Source organism: Diceros bicornis, chromosome 24 (genome assembly GCF_020826845.1).
Source record: "Diceros bicornis minor isolate mBicDic1 chromosome 24, mDicBic1.mat.cur, whole genome shotgun sequence".
Classification (NCBI taxonomy): Eukaryota; Metazoa; Chordata; class Mammalia; order Perissodactyla; family Rhinocerotidae; genus Diceros; species Diceros bicornis.
In genome coordinates, this window is record NC_080763.1 from 706,697 (window position 1) to 727,360 (window position 20,664).

Sequence of the window (20,664 nt, forward strand, 5' to 3'; positions counted from 1 at the left end):
GTTTAGCTCAGTTCTGGGCATCTTTGAAATACCTATACAAACTTGTTCCTACATAGTAACTTGCATCTTTGAATGAGAATGTGCTAGCTTACAGCAACGTGCTATATGTTCTGAATGCCCGAATTGGGAATCTGTGTCAAAACTTTGTTAGGAATTATGTGATCCTTACTAGCTGGAAGTAAGGGAGATGGGGCATGAAGTTATTTCTAGGAGTTGGACACATACCAAGTTTAGCTCAGTTCTGGGCATCTTTGAAATACCTATACAAACTTGTTCCTACCTAGTAACTTGCATCTTTGAATGAGAATGTGCTTGCTTACAGCAACGTGCTATATGTTCTGAATGCCCGAATTGGGAATCTGTGTCAAAACTTTGTTAGGAATTATGTGATCCTTACTAGCTGGAAGTAAGGGAGATGGGGCATGAAGTTATTTCTAGGAGTTGGACACATACCAAGTTTAGCTCAGTTCTGGGCATCTTTGAAATACCTATACAAACTTGTTCCTACCTAGTAACTTGCATCTTTGAATGAGAATCTGCTTGCTTACAGCAACGTGCTATATGTTCTGAATGCCCGAACTGGGAATCTGTGTCAAAACTTTGTTAGGAATTATGTGATCCTTACTAGCTGGAAGTAAGGGAGATGGGGCATGAAGTTATTTCTAGGAGTTGGACACATAGCAAGTTTAGCTCAGTTCTGGGCATCTTTGAAATACCTATACAAACTTGTTCCTACATAGTAACTTGCAACTTTGAATGAGAATGTGCTTGCTTACAGCAACGTGCTATATGTTCTGAATGCCCGAATTGGGAATCTGTGTCAAAACTTTGTTAGGAATTATGTGATCCTTACTAGCTGGAAGTAAGGGAGATGGGGCATGAAGTTATTTCTAGGAGTTGGACACATACCAAGTTTAGCTCAGTTCTGGGCATCTTTGAAATACCTATACAAACTTGTTCCTACATAGTAACTTGCATCTTTGAATGTGAATGTGCTTGCTTACAGCAACGTGCTATATGTTCTGAATGCCCGAATTGGGAATCTGTGTCAAAACTTTGTTAGGAATTATGTGATCCTTACTAGCTGGAAGTAAGGGAGATGGGGCATGAAGTTATTTCTAGGAGTTGGACACATACCAAGTTTAGCTCAGTTCTGGGCATCTTTGAAATACCTATACAAACTTGTTCCTACATAGTAACTTGCATCTTTGAATGAGAATCTGCTTGCTTACAGCAACGTGCTATATGTTCTGAATGCCCGAATTGGGAATCTGTGTCAAAACTTTGTTAGGAATTATGTGATCCTTACTAGCTGGAAGTAAGGGAGATGGAGCATGAAGTTATTTCTAGGAGTTGGACACATACCAAGTTTAGCTCAGTTCTGGGCATCTTTGAAATACCTATACAAACTTGTTCCTACATAGTAACTTGCATCTTTGAATGAGAATGTGCTTGCTTACAGCAACGTGCTATATGTTCTGAATGCCCGAATTGGGAATCTGTGTCAAAACTTTGTTAGGAATTATGTGATCCTTACTAGCTGGAAGTAAGGGAGATGGGGCATGAAGTTATTTCTAGGAGTTGGACACATAGCAAGTTTAGCTCAGTTCTGGGCATCTTTGAAATACCTATACAAACTTGTTCCTACATAGTAACTTGCAACTTTGAATGAGAATGTGCTTGCTTACAGCAACGTGCTATATGTTCTGAATGCCCGAATTGGGAATCTGTGTCAAAACTTTGTTAGGAATTATGTGATCCTTACTAGCTGGAAGTAAGGGAGATGGGGCATGAAGTTATTTCTAGGAGTTGGACACATACCAAGTTTAGCTCAGTTCTGGGCATCTTTGAAATACCTATACAAACTTGTTCCTACATAGTAACTTGCAACTTTGAATGAGAATGTGCTTGCTTACAGCAACGTGCTATATGTTCTGAATGCCCGAATTGGGAATCTGTGTCAAAACTTTGTTAGGAATTATGTGATCCTTACTAGCTGGAAGTAAGGGAGATGGGGCATGAAGTTATTTCTAGGAGTTGGACACATACCAAGTTTAGCTCAGTTCTGGGCATCTTTGAAATACCTATACAAACTTGTTCCTACATAGTAACTTGCATCTTTGAATGAGAATGTGCTTGCTTACAGCAACGTGCTATATGTTCTGAATGCCCGAATTGGGAATCTGTGTCAAAACTTTGTTAGGAATTATGTGATCCTTACTAGCTGGAAGTAAGGGAGATGGGGCATGAAGTTATTTCTAGGAGTTGGACACATACCAAGTTTAGCTCAGTTCTGGGCATCTTTGAAATACCTATACAAACTTGTTCCTACATAGTAACTTGCAACTTTGAATGAGAATGTGCTTGCTTACAGCAACGTGCTATATGTTCTGAATGCCCGAATTGGGAATCTGTGTCAAACTTTGTTAGGAATTATGTGATCCTTACTAGCTGGAAGTAAGGGAGATGGGGCATGAAGTTATTTCTAGGAGTTGGACACATACCAAGTTTAGCTCAGTTCTGGGCATCTTTGAAATACCTATACAAACTTGTTCCTACATAGTAACTTGCATCTTTGAATGAGAATGTGCTTGCTTGCAGCAACGTGCTATATGTTCTGAATGCCCGAATTGGGAATCTGTGTCAAAACTTTGTTAGGAATTATGTGATCCTTACTAGCTGGAAGTAAGGGAGATGGGGCATGAAGTTATTTCTAGGAGTTGGACACATACCAAGTTTAGCTCAGTTCTGGGCATCTTTGAAATACCTATACAAACTTGTTCCTACCTAGTAACTTGCATCTTTGAATGAGAATGTGCTTGCTTACAGCAACGTGCTATATGTTCTGAATGCCCGAATTGGGAATCTGTGTCAAAACTTTGTTAGAAATTATGTGATCCTTACTAGCTGGAAGTAAGGGAGATGGAGCATGAAGTTATTTATAGGAGTTGGACACATACCAAGTTTAGCTCAGTTCTGGGCATCTTTGAAATACCTATACAAACTTGTTCCTACATAGTAACTTGCAACTTTGAATGAGAATGTGCTTGCTTACAGCAACGTGCTATATGTTCTGAATGCCCGAATTGGGAATCTGTGTCAAAACTTTGTTAGGAATTATGTGATCCTTACTAGCTGGAAGTAAGGGAGATGGGGCATGAAGTTATTTCTAGGAGTTGGACACATACCAAGTTTAGCTCAGTTCTGGGCATCTTTGAAATACCTATACAAACTTGTTCCTACATAGTAACTTGCATCTTTGAATGTGAATGTGCTTGCTTACAGCAACGTGCTATATGTTCTGAATGCCCGAATTGGGAATCTGTGTCAAAACTTTGTTAGGAATTATGTGATCCTTACTAGCTGGAAGTAAGGGAGATGGGGCATGAAGTTATTTCTAGGAGTTGGACACATACCAAGTTTAGCTCAGTTCTGGGCATCTTTGAAATACCTATACAAACTTGTTCCTACATAGTAACTTGCATCTTTGAATGAGAATCTGCTTGCTTACAGCAACGTGCTATATGTTCTGAATGCCCGAATTGGGAATCTGTGTCAAAACTTTGTTAGGAATTATGTGATCCTTACTAGCTGGAAGTAAGGGAGATGGAGCATGAAGTTATTTCTAGGAGTTGGACACATACCAAGTTTAGCTCAGTTCTGGGCATCTTTGAAATACCTATACAAACTTGTTCCTACATAGTAACTTGCATCTTTGAATGAGAATGTGCTTGCTTACAGCAACGTGCTATATGTTCTGAATGCCCGAATTGGGAATCTGTGTCAAAACTTTGTTAGGAATTATGTGATCCTTACTAGCTGGAAGTAAGGGAGATGGGGCATGAAGTTATTTCTAGGAGTTGGACACATACCAAGTTTAGCTCAGTTCTGGGCATCTTTGAAATACCTATACAAACTTGTTCCTACATAGTAACTTGCAACTTTGAATGAGAATGTGCTTGCTTACAGCAACGTGCTATATGTTCTGAATGCCCGAATTGGGAATCTGTGTCAAAACTTTGTTAGGAATTATGTGATCCTTACTAGCTGGAAGTAAGGGAGATGGGGCATGAAGTTATTTCTAGGAGTTGGACACATACCAAGTTTAGCTCAGTTCTGGGCATCTTTGAAATACCTATACAAACTTGTTCCTACATAGTAACTTGCATCTTTGAATGAGAATGTGCTTGCTTACAGCAACGTGCTATATGTTCTGAATGCCCGAATTGGGAATCTGTGTCAAAACTTTGTTAGGAATTATGTGATCCTTACTAGCTGGAAGTAAGGGAGATGGGGCATGAAGTTATTTCTAGGAGTTGGACACATACCAAGTTTAGCTCAGTTCTGGGCATCTTTGAAATACCTATACAAACTTGTTCCTGCCTAGTAACTTGCATCTTTGAATGAGAATGTGCTTGCTTACAGCAACGTGCTATATGTTCTGAATGCCCGAATTGGGAATCTGTGTCAAAACTTTGTTAGGAATTATGTGATCCTTACTAGCTGGAAGTAAGGGAGATGGGGCATGAAGTTATTTCTAGGAGTTGGACACATAGCAAGTTTAGCTCAGTTCTGGGCATCTTTGAAATACCTATACAAACTTGTTCCTACATAGTAACTTGCATCTTTGAATGAGAATCTGCTTGCTTACAGCAACGTGCTATATGTTCTGAATGCCCGAATTGGGAATCTGTGTCAAAACTTAGTTAGGAATTATGTGATCCTTACTAGCTGGAAGTAAGGGAGATGGGGCATGAAGTTATTTCTAGGAGTTGGACACATACCAAGTTTAGCTCAGTTCTGGGCATCTTTGAAATACCTATACAAACTTGTTCCTACATAGTAACTTGCATCTTTGAATGAGAATGTGCTTGCTTACAGCAACGTGCTATATGTTCTGAATGCCCGAATTGGCAATCTGTGTCAAAACTTTGTTAGGAATTATGTGATCCTTACTAGCTGGAAGTAAGGGAGATGGGGCATGAAGTTATTTCTAGGAGTTGGACACATACCAAGTTTAGCTCAGTTCTGGGCATCTTTGAAATACCTATACAAACTTGTTCCTACATAGTAACTTGCATCTTTGAATGAGAATGTGCTTGCTTACAGCAACGTGCTATATGTTCTGAATGCCCGAATTGGGAATCTGTGTCAAAAGTTTGTTAGGAATTATGTGATCCTTACTCACTGGAAGTAAGGGAGATGGGGCATGAAGTTATTTCTAGGAGTTGGACACATACCAAGTTTAGCTCAGTTCTGGGCATCTTTGAAATACCTATACAAACTTGTTCCTACATAGTAACTTGCAACTTTGAATGAGAATGTGCTTGCTTGCAGCAACGTGCTATATGTTCTGAATGCCCGAATAGGGAATCTGTGTCAAAACTTTGTTAGGAATTATGTGATCCTTACTAGCTGGAAGTAAGGGAGATGGAGCATGAAGTTATTTCTTGGAGTTGGACACATACCAAGTTTAGCTCAGTTCTGGGCATCTTTGAAATACCTATACAAACTTGTTCCTACATAGTAACTTGCAACTTTGAATGAAAATGTGCTTGCTTACAGCAACGTGCTATATGTTCTGAATGCCCGAATTGGGAATCTGTGTCAAAACTTTGTTAGGAATTATGTGATCCTTACTAGCTGGAAGTAAGGGAGATGGGGCATGAAGTTATTTCTAGGAGTTGGACACATACCAAGTTTAGCTCAGTTCTGGGCATCTTTGAAATTCCTATACAAACTTGTTCCTACATAGTAACTTGCAACTTTGAATGAGAATGTGCTTGCTTACAGCAACGTGCTATATGTTCTGAATGCCCGAATAGGGAATCTGTGTCAAAACTTTGTTAGGAATTATGTGATCCTTACTAGCTGGAAGTAAGGGAGATGGGGCATGAAGTTATTTCTAGGAGTTGGACACATACCAAGTTTAGCTCAGTTCTGGGCATCTTTGAAATACCTATACAAACTTGTTCCTACATAGTAACTTGCAACTTTGAATGAGAATGTGCTTGCTTGCAGCAACGTGGTATATGTTCTGAATGCCCGAATAGGGAATCTGTGTCAAAACTTTGTTAGGAATTATGTGATCCTTACTAGCTGGAAGTAAGGGAGATGGGGCATGAAGTTATTTCTAGGAGTTGGACACATACCAAGTTTAGCTCAGTTCTGGGCATCTTTGAAATACCTATACAAACTTGTTCCTACATAGTAACTTGCAACTTTGAATGAGAATGTGCTTGCTTGCAGCAACGTGCTATATGTTCTGAATGCCCGAATTGGGAATCTGTGTCAAAACTTTGTTAGGAATTATGTGATCCTTACTAGCTGGAAGTAAGGGAGATGGGGCACGAAGTTATTTCTAGGAGTTGGACACATACCAAGTTTAGCTCAGTTCTGGGCATCTTTGAAATACCTATACAAACTTGTTCCTACATAGTAACTTGCATCTTTGAATGAGAATGTGCTTGCTTGCAGCAACGTGCTATATGTTCTGAATGCCCGAATTGGGAATCTGTGTCAAAACTTTGTTAGGAATTATGTGATCCTTACTAGCTGGAAGTAAGGGAGATGGGGCATGAAGTTATTTCTAGGAGTTGGACACATACCAAGTTTAGCTCAGTTCTGGGCATCTTTGAAATACCTATACAAACTTGTTCCTACCTAGTAACTTGCATCTTTGAATGAGAATGTGCTTGCTTGCAGCAACGTGCTATATGTTCTGAATGCCCGAATTGGGAATCTGTGTCAAAACTTTGTTAGAAATTATGTGATCCTTACTAGCTGGAAGTAAGGGAGATGGAGCATGAAGTTATTTATAGGAGTTGGACACATACCAAGTTTAGCTCAGTTCTGGGCATCTTTGAAATACCTATACAAACTTGTTCCTACATAGTAACTTGCAACTTTGAATGAGAATGTGCTTGCTTACAGCAACGTGCTATATGTTCTGAATGCCCGAATTGGGAATCTGTGTCAAAACTTTGTTAGGAATTATGTGATCCTTACTAGCTGGAAGTAAGGGAGATGGGGCATGAAGTTATTTCTAGGAGTTGGACACATACCAAGTTTAGCTCAGTTCTGGGCATCTTTGAAATACCTATACAAACTTGTTCCTACATAGTAACTTGCATCTTTGAATGTGAATGTGCTTGCTTACAGCAACGTGCTATATGTTCTGAATGCCCGAATTGGGAATCTGTGTCAAAACTTTGTTAGGAATTATGTGATCCTTACTAGCTGGAAGTAAGGGAGATGGGGCATGAAGTTATTTCTAGGAGTTGGACACATACCAAGTTTAGCTCAGTTCTGGGCATCTTTGAAATACCTATACAAACTTGTTCCTACATAGTAACTTGCATCTTTGAATGAGAATCTGCTTGCTTACAGCAACGTGCTATATGTTCTGAATGCCCGAATTGGGAATCTGTGTCAAAACTTTGTTAGGAATTATGTGATCCTTACTAGCTGGAAGTAAGGGAGATGGAGCATGAAGTTATTTCTAGGAGTTGGACACATACCAAGTTTAGCTCAGTTCTGGGCATCTTTGAAATACCTATACAAACTTGTTCCTACATAGTAACTTGCATCTTTGAATGAGAATGTGCTTGCTTACAGCAACGTGCTATATGTTCTGAATGCCCGAATTGGGAATCTGTGTCAAAACTTTGTTAGGAATTATGTGATCCTTACTAGCTGGAAGTAAGGGAGATGGGGCATGAAGTTATTTCTAGGAGTTGGACACATACCAAGTTTAGCTCAGTTCTGGGCATCTTTGAAATACCTATACAAACTTGTTCCTACATAGTAACTTGCAACTTTGAATGAGAATGTGCTTGCTTACAGCAACGTGCTATATGTTCTGAATGCCCGAATTGGGAATCTGTGTCAAAACTTTGTTAGGAATTATGTGATCCTTACTAGCTGGAAGTAAGGGAGATGGGGCATGAAGTTATTTCTAGGAGTTGGACACATACCAAGTTTAGCTCAGTTCTGGGCATCTTTGAAATACCTATACAAACTTGTTCCTACATAGTAACTTGCATCTTTGAATGAGAATGTGCTTGCTTACAGCAACGTGCTATATGTTCTGAATGCCCGAATTGGGAATCTGTGTCAAAACTTTGTTAGGAATTATGTGATCCTTACTAGCTGGAAGTAAGGGAGATGGGGCATGAAGTTATTTCTAGGAGTTGGACACATACCAAGTTTAGCTCAGTTCTGGGCATCTTTGAAATACCTATACAAAATTGTTCCTACATAGTAACTTGCATCTTTGAATGAGAATGTGCTTGCTTACAGCAACGTGCTATATGTTCTGAATGCCCGAATAGGGAATCTGTGTCAAAACTTTGTTAGGAATTATGTGATCCTTACTAGCTGGAAGTAAGGGAGATGGGGCATGAAGTTATTTCTAGGAGTTGGACACATAGCAAGTTTAGCTCAGTTCTGGGCATCTTTGAAATACCTATACAAACTTGTTCCTACATAGTAACTTGCAACTTTGAATGAGAATGTGCTTGCTTGCAGCAACGTGCTATATGTTCTGAATGCCCGAATAGGGAATCTGTGTCAAAACTTTGTTAGGAATTATGTGATCCTTACTAGCTGTAAGTAAGGGAGATGGGGCATGAAGTTATTTCTAGCAGTTGGACACATACCAAGTTTAGCTCAGTTCTGGGCATCTTTGAAATACCTATACAAACTTGTTCCTACATAGTAACTTGCAACTTTGAATGAGAATGTGCTTGCTTACAGCAACGTGCTATATGTTCTGAATGCCCGAATTGGGAATCTGTGTCAAACTTTGTTAGGAATTATGTGATCCTTACTAGCTGGAAGTAAGGGAGATGGGGCATGAAGTTATTTCTAGGAGTTGGACACATACCAAGTTTAGCTCAGTTCTGGGCATCTTTGAAATACCTATACAAACTTGTTCCTACATAGTAACTTGCATCTTTGAATGAGAATGTGCTTGCTTGCAGCAACGTGCTATATGTTCTGAATGCCCGAATTGGGAATCTGTGTCAAAACTTTGTTAGGAATTATGTGATCCTTACTAGCTGGAAGTAAGGGAGATGGGGCATGAAGTTATTTCTAGGAGTTGGACACATACCAAGTTTAGCTCAGTTCTGGGCATCTTTGAAATACCTATACAAACTTGTTCCTACCTAGTAACTTGCATCTTTGAATGAGAATGTGCTTGCTTACAGCAACGTGCTATATGTTCTGAATGCCCGAATTGGGAATCTGTGTCAAAACTTTGTTAGAAATTAAGTGATCCTTACTAGCTGGAAGTAAGGGAGATGGAGCATGAAGTTATTTATAGGAGTTGGACACATACCAAGTTTAGCTCAGTTCTGGGCATCTTTGAAATACCTATACAAACTTGTTCCTACATAGTAACTTGCAACTTTGAATGAGAATGTGCTTGCTTACAGCAACGTGCTATATGTTCTGAATGCCCGAATTGGGAATCTGTGTCAAAACTTTGTTAGGAATTATGTGATCCTTACTAGCTGGAAGTAAGGGAGATGGGGCATGAAGTTATTTCTAGGAGTTGGACACATACCAAGTTTAGCTCAGTTCTGGGCATCTTTGAAATACCTATACAAACTTGTTCCTACATAGTAACTTGCATCTTTGAATGTGAATGTGCTTGCTTACAGCAACGTGCTATATGTTCTGAATGCCCGAATTGGGAATCTGTGTCAAAACTTTGTTAGGAATTATGTGATCCTTACTAGCTGGAAGTAAGGGAGATGGGGCATGAAGTTATTTCTAGGAGTTGGACACATACCAAGTTTAGCTCAGTTCTGGGCATCTTTGAAATACCTATACAAACTTGTTCCTACATAGTAACTTGCATCTTTGAATGAGAATCTGCTTGCTTACAGCAACGTGCTATATGTTCTGAATGCCCGAATTGGGAATCTGTGTCAAAACTTTGTTAGGAATTATGTGATCCTTACTAGCTGGAAGTAAGGGAGATGGAGCATGAAGTTATTTCTAGGAGTTGGACACATACCAAGTTTAGCTCAGTTCTGGGCATCTTTGAAATACCTATACAAACTTGTTCCTACATAGTAACTTGCATCTTTGAATGAGAATGTGCTTGCTTACAGCAACGTGCTATATGTTCTGAATGCCCGAATTGGGAATCTGTGTCAAAACTTTGTTAGGAATTATGTGATCCTTACTAGCTGGAAGTAAGGGAGATGGGGCATGAAGTTATTTCTAGGAGTTGGACACATACCAAGTTTAGCTCAGTTCTGGGCATCTTTGAAATACCTATACAAACTTGTTCCTACATAGTAACTTGCAACTTTGAATGAGAATGTGCTTGCTTACAGCAACGTGCTATATGTTCTGAATGCCCGAATTGGGAATCTGTGTCAAAACTTTGTTAGGAATTATGTGATCCTTACTAGCTGGAAGTAAGGGAGATGGGGCATGAAGTTATTTCTAGGAGTTGGACACATACCAAGTTTAGCTCAGTTCTGGGCATCTTTGAAATACCTATACAAACTTGTTCCTACATAGTAACTTGCATCTTTGAATGAGAATGTGCTTGCTTACAGCAACGTGCTATATGTTCTGAATGCCCGAATTGGGAATCTGTGTCAAAACTTTGTTAGGAATTATGTGATCCTTACTAGCTGGAAGTAAGGGAGATGGGGCATGAAGTTATTTCTAGGAGTTGGACACATACCAAGTTTAGCTCAGTTCTGGGCATCTTTGAAATACCTATACAAAATTGTTCCTACATAGTAACTTGCATCTTTGAATGAGAATGTGCTTGCTTACAGCAACGTGCTATATGTTCTGAATGCCCGAATAGGGAATCTGTGTCAAAACTTTGTTAGGAATTATGTGATCCTTACTAGCTGGAAGTAAGGGAGATGGGGCATGAAGTTATTTCTAGGAGTTGGACACATAGCAAGTTTAGCTCAGTTCTGGGCATCTTTGAAATACCTATACAAACTTGTTCCTACATAGTAACTTGCAACTTTGAATGAGAATGTGCTTGCTTGCAGCAACGTGCTATATGTTCTGAATGCCCGAATAGGGAATCTGTGTCAAAACTTTGTTAGGAATTATGTGATCCTTACTAGCTGTAAGTAAGGGAGATGGGGCATGAAGTTATTTCTAGCAGTTGGACACATACCAAGTTTAGCTCAGTTCTGGGCATCTTTGAAATACCTATACAAACTTGTTCCTACATAGTAACTTGCAACTTTGAATGAGAATGTGCTTGCTTACAGCAACGTGCTATATGTTCTGAATGCCCGAATTGGGAATCTGTGTCAAACTTTGTTAGGAATTATGTGATCCTTACTAGCTGGAAGTAAGGGAGATGGGGCATGAAGTTATTTCTAGGAGTTGGACACATACCAAGTTTAGCTCAGTTCTGGGCATCTTTGAAATACCTATACAAACTTGTTCCTACATAGTAACTTGCATCTTTGAATGAGAATGTGCTTGCTTGCAGCAACGTGCTATATGTTCTGAATGCCCGAATTGGGAATCTGTGTCAAAACTTTGTTAGGAATTATGTGATCCTTACTAGCTGGAAGTAAGGGAGATGGGGCATGAAGTTATTTCTAGGAGTTGGACACATACCAAGTTTAGCTCAGTTCTGGGCATCTTTGAAATACCTATACAAACTTGTTCCTACCTAGTAACTTGCATCTTTGAATGAGAATGTGCTTGCTTACAGCAACGTGCTATATGTTCTGAATGCCCGAATTGGGAATCTGTGTCAAAACTTTGTTAGAAATTATGTGATCCTTACTAGCTGGAAGTAAGGGAGATGGAGCATGAAGTTATTTATAGGAGTTGGACACATACCAAGTTTAGCTCAGTTCTGGGCATCTTTGAAATACCTATACAAACTTGTTCCTACATAGTAACTTGCAACTTTGAATGAGAATGTGCTTGCTTACAGCAACGTGCTATATGTTCTGAATGCCCGAATTGGGAATCTGTGTCAAAACTTTGTTAGGAATTATGTGATCCTTACTAGCTGGAAGTAAGGGAGATGGGGCATGAAGTTATTTCTAGGAGTTGGACACATACCAAGTTTAGCTCAGTTCTGGGCATCTTTGAAATACCTATACAAACTTGTTCCTACATAGTAACTTGCATCTTTGAATGTGAATGTGCTTGCTTACAGCAACGTGCTATATGTTCTGAATGCCCGAATTGGGAATCTGTGTCAAAACTTTGTTAGGAATTATGTGATCCTTACTAGCTGGAAGTAAGGGAGATGGGGCATGAAGTTATTTCTAGGAGTTGGACACATACCAAGTTTAGCTCAGTTCTGGGCATCTTTGAAATACCTATACAAACTTGTTCCTACATAGTAACTTGCATCTTTGAATGAGAATCTGCTTGCTTACAGCAACGTGCTATATGTTCTGAATGCCCGAATTGGGAATCTGTGTCAAAACTTTGTTAGGAATTATGTGATCCTTACTAGCTGGAAGTAAGGGAGATGGAGCATGAAGTTATTTCTAGGAGTTGGACACATACCAAGTTTAGCTCAGTTCTGGGCATCTTTGAAATACCTATACAAACTTGTTCCTACATAGTAACTTGCATCTTTGAATGAGAATGTGCTTGCTTACAGCAACGTGCTATATGTTCTGAATGCCCGAATTGGGAATCTGTGTCAAAACTTTGTTAGGAATTATGTGATCCTTACTAGCTGGAAGTAAGGGAGATGGGGCATGAAGTTATTTCTAGGAGTTGGACACATACCAAGTTTAGCTCAGTTCTGGGCATCTTTGAAATACCTATACAAACTTGTTCCTACATAGTAACTTGCAACTTTGAATGAGAATGTGCTTGCTTACAGCAACGTGCTATATGTTCTGAATGCCCGAATTGGGAATCTGTGTCAAAACTTTGTTAGGAATTATGTGATCCTTACTAGCTGGAAGTAAGGGAGATGGGGCATGAAGTTATTTCTAGGAGTTGGACACATACCAAGTTTAGCTCAGTTCTGGGCATCTTTGAAATACCTATACAAACTTGTTCCTACATAGTAACTTGCATCTTTGAATGAGAATGTGCTTGCTTACAGCAACGTGCTATATGTTCTGAATGCCCGAATTGGGAATCTGTGTCAAAACTTTGTTAGGAATTATGTGATCCTTACTAGCTGGAAGTAAGGGAGATGGGGCATGAAGTTATTTCTAGGAGTTGGACACATACCAAGTTTAGCTCAGTTCTGGGCATCTTTGAAATACCTATACAAAATTGTTCCTACATAGTAACTTGCATCTTTGAATGAGAATGTGCTTGCTTACAGCAACGTGCTATATGTTCTGAATGCCCGAATAGGGAATCTGTGTCAAAACTTTGTTAGGAATTATGTGATCCTTACTAGCTGGAAGTAAGGGAGATGGGGCATGAAGTTATTTCTAGGAGTTGGACACATAGCAAGTTTAGCTCAGTTCTGGGCATCTTTGAAATACCTATACAAACTTGTTCCTACATAGTAACTTGCAACTTTGAATGAGAATGTGCTTGCTTGCAGCAACGTGCTATATGTTCTGAATGCCCGAATAGGGAATCTGTGTCAAAACTTTGTTAGGAATTATGTGATCCTTACTAGCTGTAAGTAAGGGAGATGGGGCATGAAGTTATTTCTAGCAGTTGGACACATACCAAGTTTAGCTCAGTTCTGGGCATCTTTGAAATACCTATACAAACTTGTTCCTACATAGTAACTTGCAACTTTGAATGAGAATGTGCTTGCTTACAGCAACGTGCTATATGTTCTGAATGCCCGAATAGGGAATCTGTGTCAAACTTTGTTAGGAATTATGTGATCCTTACTAGCTGGAAGTAAGGGAGATGGGGCATGAAGTTATTTCTAGGAGTTGGACACATACCAAGTTTAGCTCAGTTCTGGGCATCTTTGAAATACCTATACAAACTTGTTCCTACATAGTAACTTGCATCTTTGAATGAGAATGTGCTTGCTTACAGCAACGTGCTATATGTTCTGAATGCCCGAATTGGGAATCTGTGTCAAAACTTTGTTAGGAATTATGTGATCCTTACTAGCTGGAAGTAAGGGAGATGGGGCATGAAGTTATTTCTAGGAGTTGGACACATACCAAGTTTAGCTCAGTTCTGGGCATCTTTGAAATACCTATACAAACTTGTTCCTACATAGTAACTTGCATCTTTGAATGAGAATGTGCTTGCTTACAGCAACGTGCTATATGTTCTGAATGCCCGAATTGGGAATCTGTGTCAAAACTTTGTTAGGAATTATGTGATCCTTACTAGCTGGAAGTAAGGGAGATGGGGCATGAAGTTATTTCTAGGAGTTGGACACATACCAAGTTTAGCTCAGTTCTGGGCATCTTTGAAATACCTATACAAACTTGTTCCTACCTAGTAACTTGCATCTTTGAATGAGAATGTGCTTGCTTACAGCAACGTGCTATATGTTCTGAATGCCCGAATTGGGAATCTGTGTCAAATCTTTGTTAGGAATTATGTGATCCTTACTAGCTGGAAGTAAGGGAGATGGGGCATGAAGTTATTTCTAGGAGTTGGACACATAGCAAGTTTAGCTCAGTTCTGGGCATCTTTGAAATACCTATACAAACTTGTTCCTACATAGTAACTTGCATCTTTGAATGAGAATCTGCTTGCTTACAGCAACGTGCTATATGTTCTGAATGCCCGAATTGGGAATCTGTGTCAAAACTTTGTTAGGAATTATGTGATCCTTACTAGCTGGAAGTAAGGGAGATGGGGCATGAAGTTATTTCTAGGAGTTGGACACATACCAAGTTTAGCTCAGTTCTGGGCATCTTTGAAATACCTATACAAACTTGTTCCTACATAGTAACTTGCATCTTTGAATGAGAATGTGCTTGCTTACAGCAACGTGCTATATGTTCTGAATGCCCGAATTGGCAATCTGTGTCAAAACTTTGTTAGGAATTATGTGATCCTTACTAGCTGGAAGTAAGGGAGATGGGGCATGAAGTTATTTCTAGGAGTTGGACACATACCAAGTTTAGCTCAGTTCTGGGCATCTTTGAAATACCTATACAAACTTGTTCCTACATAGTAACTTGCATCTTTGAATGAGAATGTGCTTGCTTACAGCAACGTGCTATATGTTCTGAATGCCCGAATTGGGAATCTGTGTCAAAAGTTTGTTAGGAATTATGTGATCCTTACTCACTGGAAGTAAGGGAGATGGGGCATGAAGTTATTTCTAGGAGTTGGACACATACCAAGTTTAGCTCAGTTCTGGGCATCTTTGAAATACCTATACAAACTTGTTCCTACATAGTAACTTGCAACTTTGAATGAGAATGTGCTTGCTTGCAGCAACGTGCTATATGTTCTGAATGCCCGAATAGGGAATCTGTGTCAAAACTTTGTTAGGAATTATGTGATCCTTACTAGCTGGAAGTAAGGGAGATGGAGCATGAAGATATTTCTTGGAGTTGGACACATACCAAGTTTAGCTCAGTTCTGGGCATCTTTGAAATACCTATACAAACTTGTTCCTACATAGTAACTTGCAACTTTGAATGAAAATGTGCTTGCTTACAGCAACGTGCTATATGTTCTGAATGCCCGAATTGGGAATCTGTGTCAAAACTTTGTTAGGAATTATGTGATCCTTACTAGCTGGAAGTAAGGGAGATGGGGCATGAAGTTATTTCTAGGAGTTGGACACATACCAAGTTTAGCTCAGTTCTGGGCATCTTTGAAATACCTATACAAACTTGTTCCTACATAGTAACTTGCAACTTTGAATGAGAATGTGCTTGCTTACAGCAACGTGCTATATGTTCTGAATGCCCGAATAGGGAATCTGTGTCAAAACTTTGTTAGGAATTATGTGATCCTTACTAGCTGGAAGTAAGGGAGATGGGGCATGAAGTTATTTCTAGGAGTTGGACACATACCAAGTTTAGCTCAGTTCTGGGCATCTTTGAAATACCTATACAAACTTGTTCCTACATAGTAACTTGCAACTTTGAATGAGAATGTGCTTGCTTGCAGCAACGTGGTATATGTTCTGAATGCCCGAATAGGGAATCTGTGTCAAAACTTTGTTAGGAATTATGTGATCCTTACTAGCTGGAAGTAAGGGAGATGGGGCATGAAGTTATTTCTTGGAGTTGGACACATACCAAGTTTAGCTCAGTTCTGGGCATCTTTGAAATACCTATACAAACTTGTTCCTACATAGTAACTTGCAACTTTGAATGAGAATGTGCTTGCCTGCAGCAACGTGCTATATGTTCTGAATGCCCGAATTGGGAATCTGTGTCAAAACTTTGTTAGGAATTATGTGATCCTTACTAGCTGGAAGTAAGGGAGATGGGGCACGAAGTTATTTCTAGGAGTTGGAAACATACCAAGTTTAGCTCAGTTCTGGGCATCTTTGAAATACCTATACAAACTTGTTCCTACATAGTAACTTGCATCTTTGAATGAGAATGTGCTTGCTTGCAGCAACGTGCTATATGTTCTGAATGCCCGAATTGGGAATCTGTGTCAAAACTTTGTTAGGAATTATGTGATCCTTACTAGCTGGAAGTAAGGGAGATGGGGCATGAAGTTATTTCTAGGAGTTGGACACATACCAAGTTTAGCTCAGTTCTGGGCATCTTTGAAATACCTATACAAACTTGTTCCTACCTAGTAACTTGCATCTTTGAATGAGAATGTGCTTGCTTGCAGCAACGTGCTATATGTTCTGAATGCCCGAATTGGGAATCTGTGTCAAAACTTTGTTAGAAATTATGTGATCCTTACTAGCTGGAAGTAAGGGAGATGGAGCATGAAGTTATTTATAGGAGTTGGACACATACCAAGTTTAGCTCAGTTCTGGGCATCTTTGAAATACCTATACAAACTTGTTCCTACATAGTAACTTGCAACTTTGAATGAAAATGTGCTTGCTTACAGCAACGTGGTATATGTTCTGAATGCCCGAATTGGGAATCTGTGTCAAAACTTTGTTAGGAATTATGTGATCCTTACTAGCTGGAAGTAAGGGAGATGGGGCATGAAGTTATTTCTAGGAGTTGGACACATACCAAGTTTAGCTCAGTTCTGGGCATCTTTGAAATACCTATACAAACTTGTTCCTACATAGTAACTTGCAACTTTGAATGAGAATGTGCTTGCTTACAGCAACGTGCTATATGTTCTGAATGCCCGAATTGGGAATCTGTGTCAAAACTTTGTTAGGAATTATGTGATCCTTACTAGCTGGAAGTAAGGGAGATGGGGCATGAAGTTATTTCTAGGAGTTGGACACATACCAAGTTTAGCTCAGTTCTGGGCATCTTTGAAATACCTATACAAACTTGTTCCTACATAGTAACTTGCAACTTTGAATGAGAATGTGCTTGCTTGCAGCAACGTGCTATATGTTCTGAATGCCCGAATAGGGAATCTGTGTCAAAACTTTGTTAGGAATTATGTGATCCTTACTAGCTGGAAGTATGGGAGATGGGGCATGAAGTTATTTCTAGGAGTTGGACACATACCAAGTTTAGCTCAGTTCTGGGCATCTTTGAAATACCTATACAAACTTGTTCCTACATAGTAACTTGCAACTTTGAATGAGAATGTGCTTGCTTGCAGCAACGTGCTATATGTTCTGAATGCCCGAATAGGGAATCTGTGTCAAAACTTTGTTAGGAATTATGTGATCCTTACTAGCTGGAAGTAAGGGAGATAGGGCATGAAGTTATTTCTAGGAGTTGGACACATACCAAGTTTAGCTCAGTTCTGGGCATCTTTGAAATACCTATACAAACTTGTTCCTACATAGTAACTTGCATCTTTGAATGAGAATGTGCTTGCTTGCAGCAACGTGCTATATGTTCTGAATGCCCGAATTGGGAATCTGTGTCAAAACTTTGTTAGGAATTATGTGATCCTTACTAGCTGGAAGTAAGGGAGATGGGGCATGAAGTTATTTCTAGGAGTTGGACACATACCAAGTTTAGCTCAGTTCTGGGCATCTTTGAAATACCTATACAAACTTGTTCCTACATAGTAACTTGCAAATTTGAATGAGAATGTGCTTGCTTGCAGCAACGTGCTATATGTTCTGAATGCCCGAATTGGGATCTGTGTCAAAACTTTGTTAGGAATTATGTGATCCTTACTAGCTGGAAGTAAGGGAGATGGGGCATGAAGTTATTTCTTGGAGTTGGAGACATACCAAGTTTAGCTCAGTTCTGGGCATCTTTGAAATACCTATACAAACTTGTTCCTACCTAGTAACTTGCATCTTTGAATGAGAATGTGCTTGCTTACAGCAACGTGCTATATGTTCTGAATGCCCGAATTGGGAATCTGTGTCAAAACTTTGTTAGGAATTATGTGATCCTTACTAGCTGGAAGTAAGGGAGATGGGGCATGAAGTTATTTCTAGGAGTTGGACACATACCAAGTTTAGCTCAGTTCTGGGCATCTTTGAAATACCTATACAAACTTGTTCCTACATAGTAACTTGCAACTTTGAATGAGAATGTGCTTGCTTACAGCAACGTGCTATATGTTCTGAATGCCCGAATTGGGAATCTGTGTCAAAACTTTGTTAGGAATTATGTGATCCTTACTAGCTTGAAGTAAGGGAGATGGGGCATGAAGTTATTTCTAGGAGTTGGACACATACCAAGTTTAGCTCAGTTCTGGGCATCTTTGAAATACCTATACAAACTTGTTCCTACATAGTAACTTGCAACTTTGAATGAGAATGTGCTTGCTTACAGCAACGTGCTATATGTTCTGAATGCCCGAATTGGGAAACTGTGTCAAAATTTGTTAGGAATTATGTGATCCTTACTAGCTGGAAGTAAGGGAGATGGGGCTTGAAGTTATTTCTAGGAGTTGGACACATACCAAGTTTAGCTCAGTTCTGGGCATCTTTGAAATACCTATACAAACTTGTTCCTACCTAGTAACTTGCATCTTTGAATGAGAATCTGCTTGCTTACAGCAACGTGCTATATGTTCTGAATGCCCGAATTGGGAATCTGTGTCAAAACTTTGTTAGGAATTATATGATCCTTACTAGCTGGAAGTAAGGGAGATGGGGCATGAAGTTATTTCTAGGAGTTGGACACATACCAAGTTTAGCTCAGTTCTGGGCATCTTTGAAATACCTATACAAACTTGTTCCTACATAGTAACTTGCAACTTTGAATGAGAATGTGCTTGCTTGCAGCAACGTGGTATATGTTCTGAATGCCCGAATAGGGAATCTGTGTCAAAACTTTGTTAGGAATTATGTGATCCTTACTAGCTGGAAGTAAGGGAGATGGGGCATGAAGTTATTTCTAGGAGTTGGACACATACCAAGTTTAGCTCAGTTCTGGGCATCTTTGAAATACCTATACAAACTTGTTCCTACATAGTAACTTGCAACTTTGAATGAGAATGTGCTTGCTTGCAGCAACGTGCTATATGTTCTGAATGCCCGAATTGGGAATCTGTGTCAAAACTTTGTTAGGAATTATGTGATCCTTACTAGCTGGAAGTAAGGGAGATGGGGCACGAAGTTATTTCTAGGAGTTGGACACATACCAAGTTTAGCTCAGTTCTGGGCATCTTTGAAATACCTATACAAACTTGTTCCTACATAGTAACTTGCATCTTTGAATGAGAATGTGCTTGCTTGCAGCAACGTGCTATATGTTCTGAATGCCCGAATTGGGAATCTGTGTCAAAACTTTGTTAGGAATTATGTGATCCTTACTAGCTGGAAGTAAGGGAGATGGGGCATGAAGTTATTTCTAGGAGTTGGACACATACCAAGTTTAGCTCAGTTCTGGGCATCTTTGAAATACCTATACAAACTTGTTCCTACCTAGTAACTTGCATCTTTGAATGAGAATGTGCTTGCTTGCAGCAACGTGCTATATGTTCTGAATGCCCGAATTGGGAATCTGTGTCAAAACTTTGTTAGAAATTATGTGATCCTTACTAGCTGGAAGTAAGGGAGATGGAGCATGAAGTTATTTATAGGAGTTGGACACAAACCAAGTTTAGCTCAGTTCTGGGCATCTTTGAAATACCTATACAAACTTGTTCCTACATAGTAACTTGCAACTTTGAATGAAAATGTGCTTGCTTACAGCAACGTGGTATATGTTCTGAATGCCCGAATTGGTAATCTGTGTCAAAACTTTGTTAGGAATTATGTGATCCTTACTAGCTGGAAGTAAGGGAGATGGGGCATGAAGTTATTTCTAGGAGTTGGACACATACCAAGTTTAGCTCAGTTCTGGGCATCTTTGAAATACCTATACAAACTTGTTCCTACATAGTAACTTGCAACTTTGAATGAGAATGTGCTTGCTTACATCAACGTGCTATATGTTCTGAATGCCCGAATTGGGAATCTGTGTCAAAACTTTGTTAGGAATTATGTGATCCTTACTAGCTGGAAGTAAGGGAGATGGGGCATGAAGTTATTTCTAGGAGTTGGACACATACCAAGTTTAGCTCAGTTCTGGGCATCTTTGAAATACCTATACAAACTTGTTCCTACAAAGTAACTTGCAACTTTGAATGAGAATGTGCTTGCTTGCAGCAACGTGCTATATGTTCTGAATGCCCGAATAGGGAATCTGTGTCAAAACTTTGTTA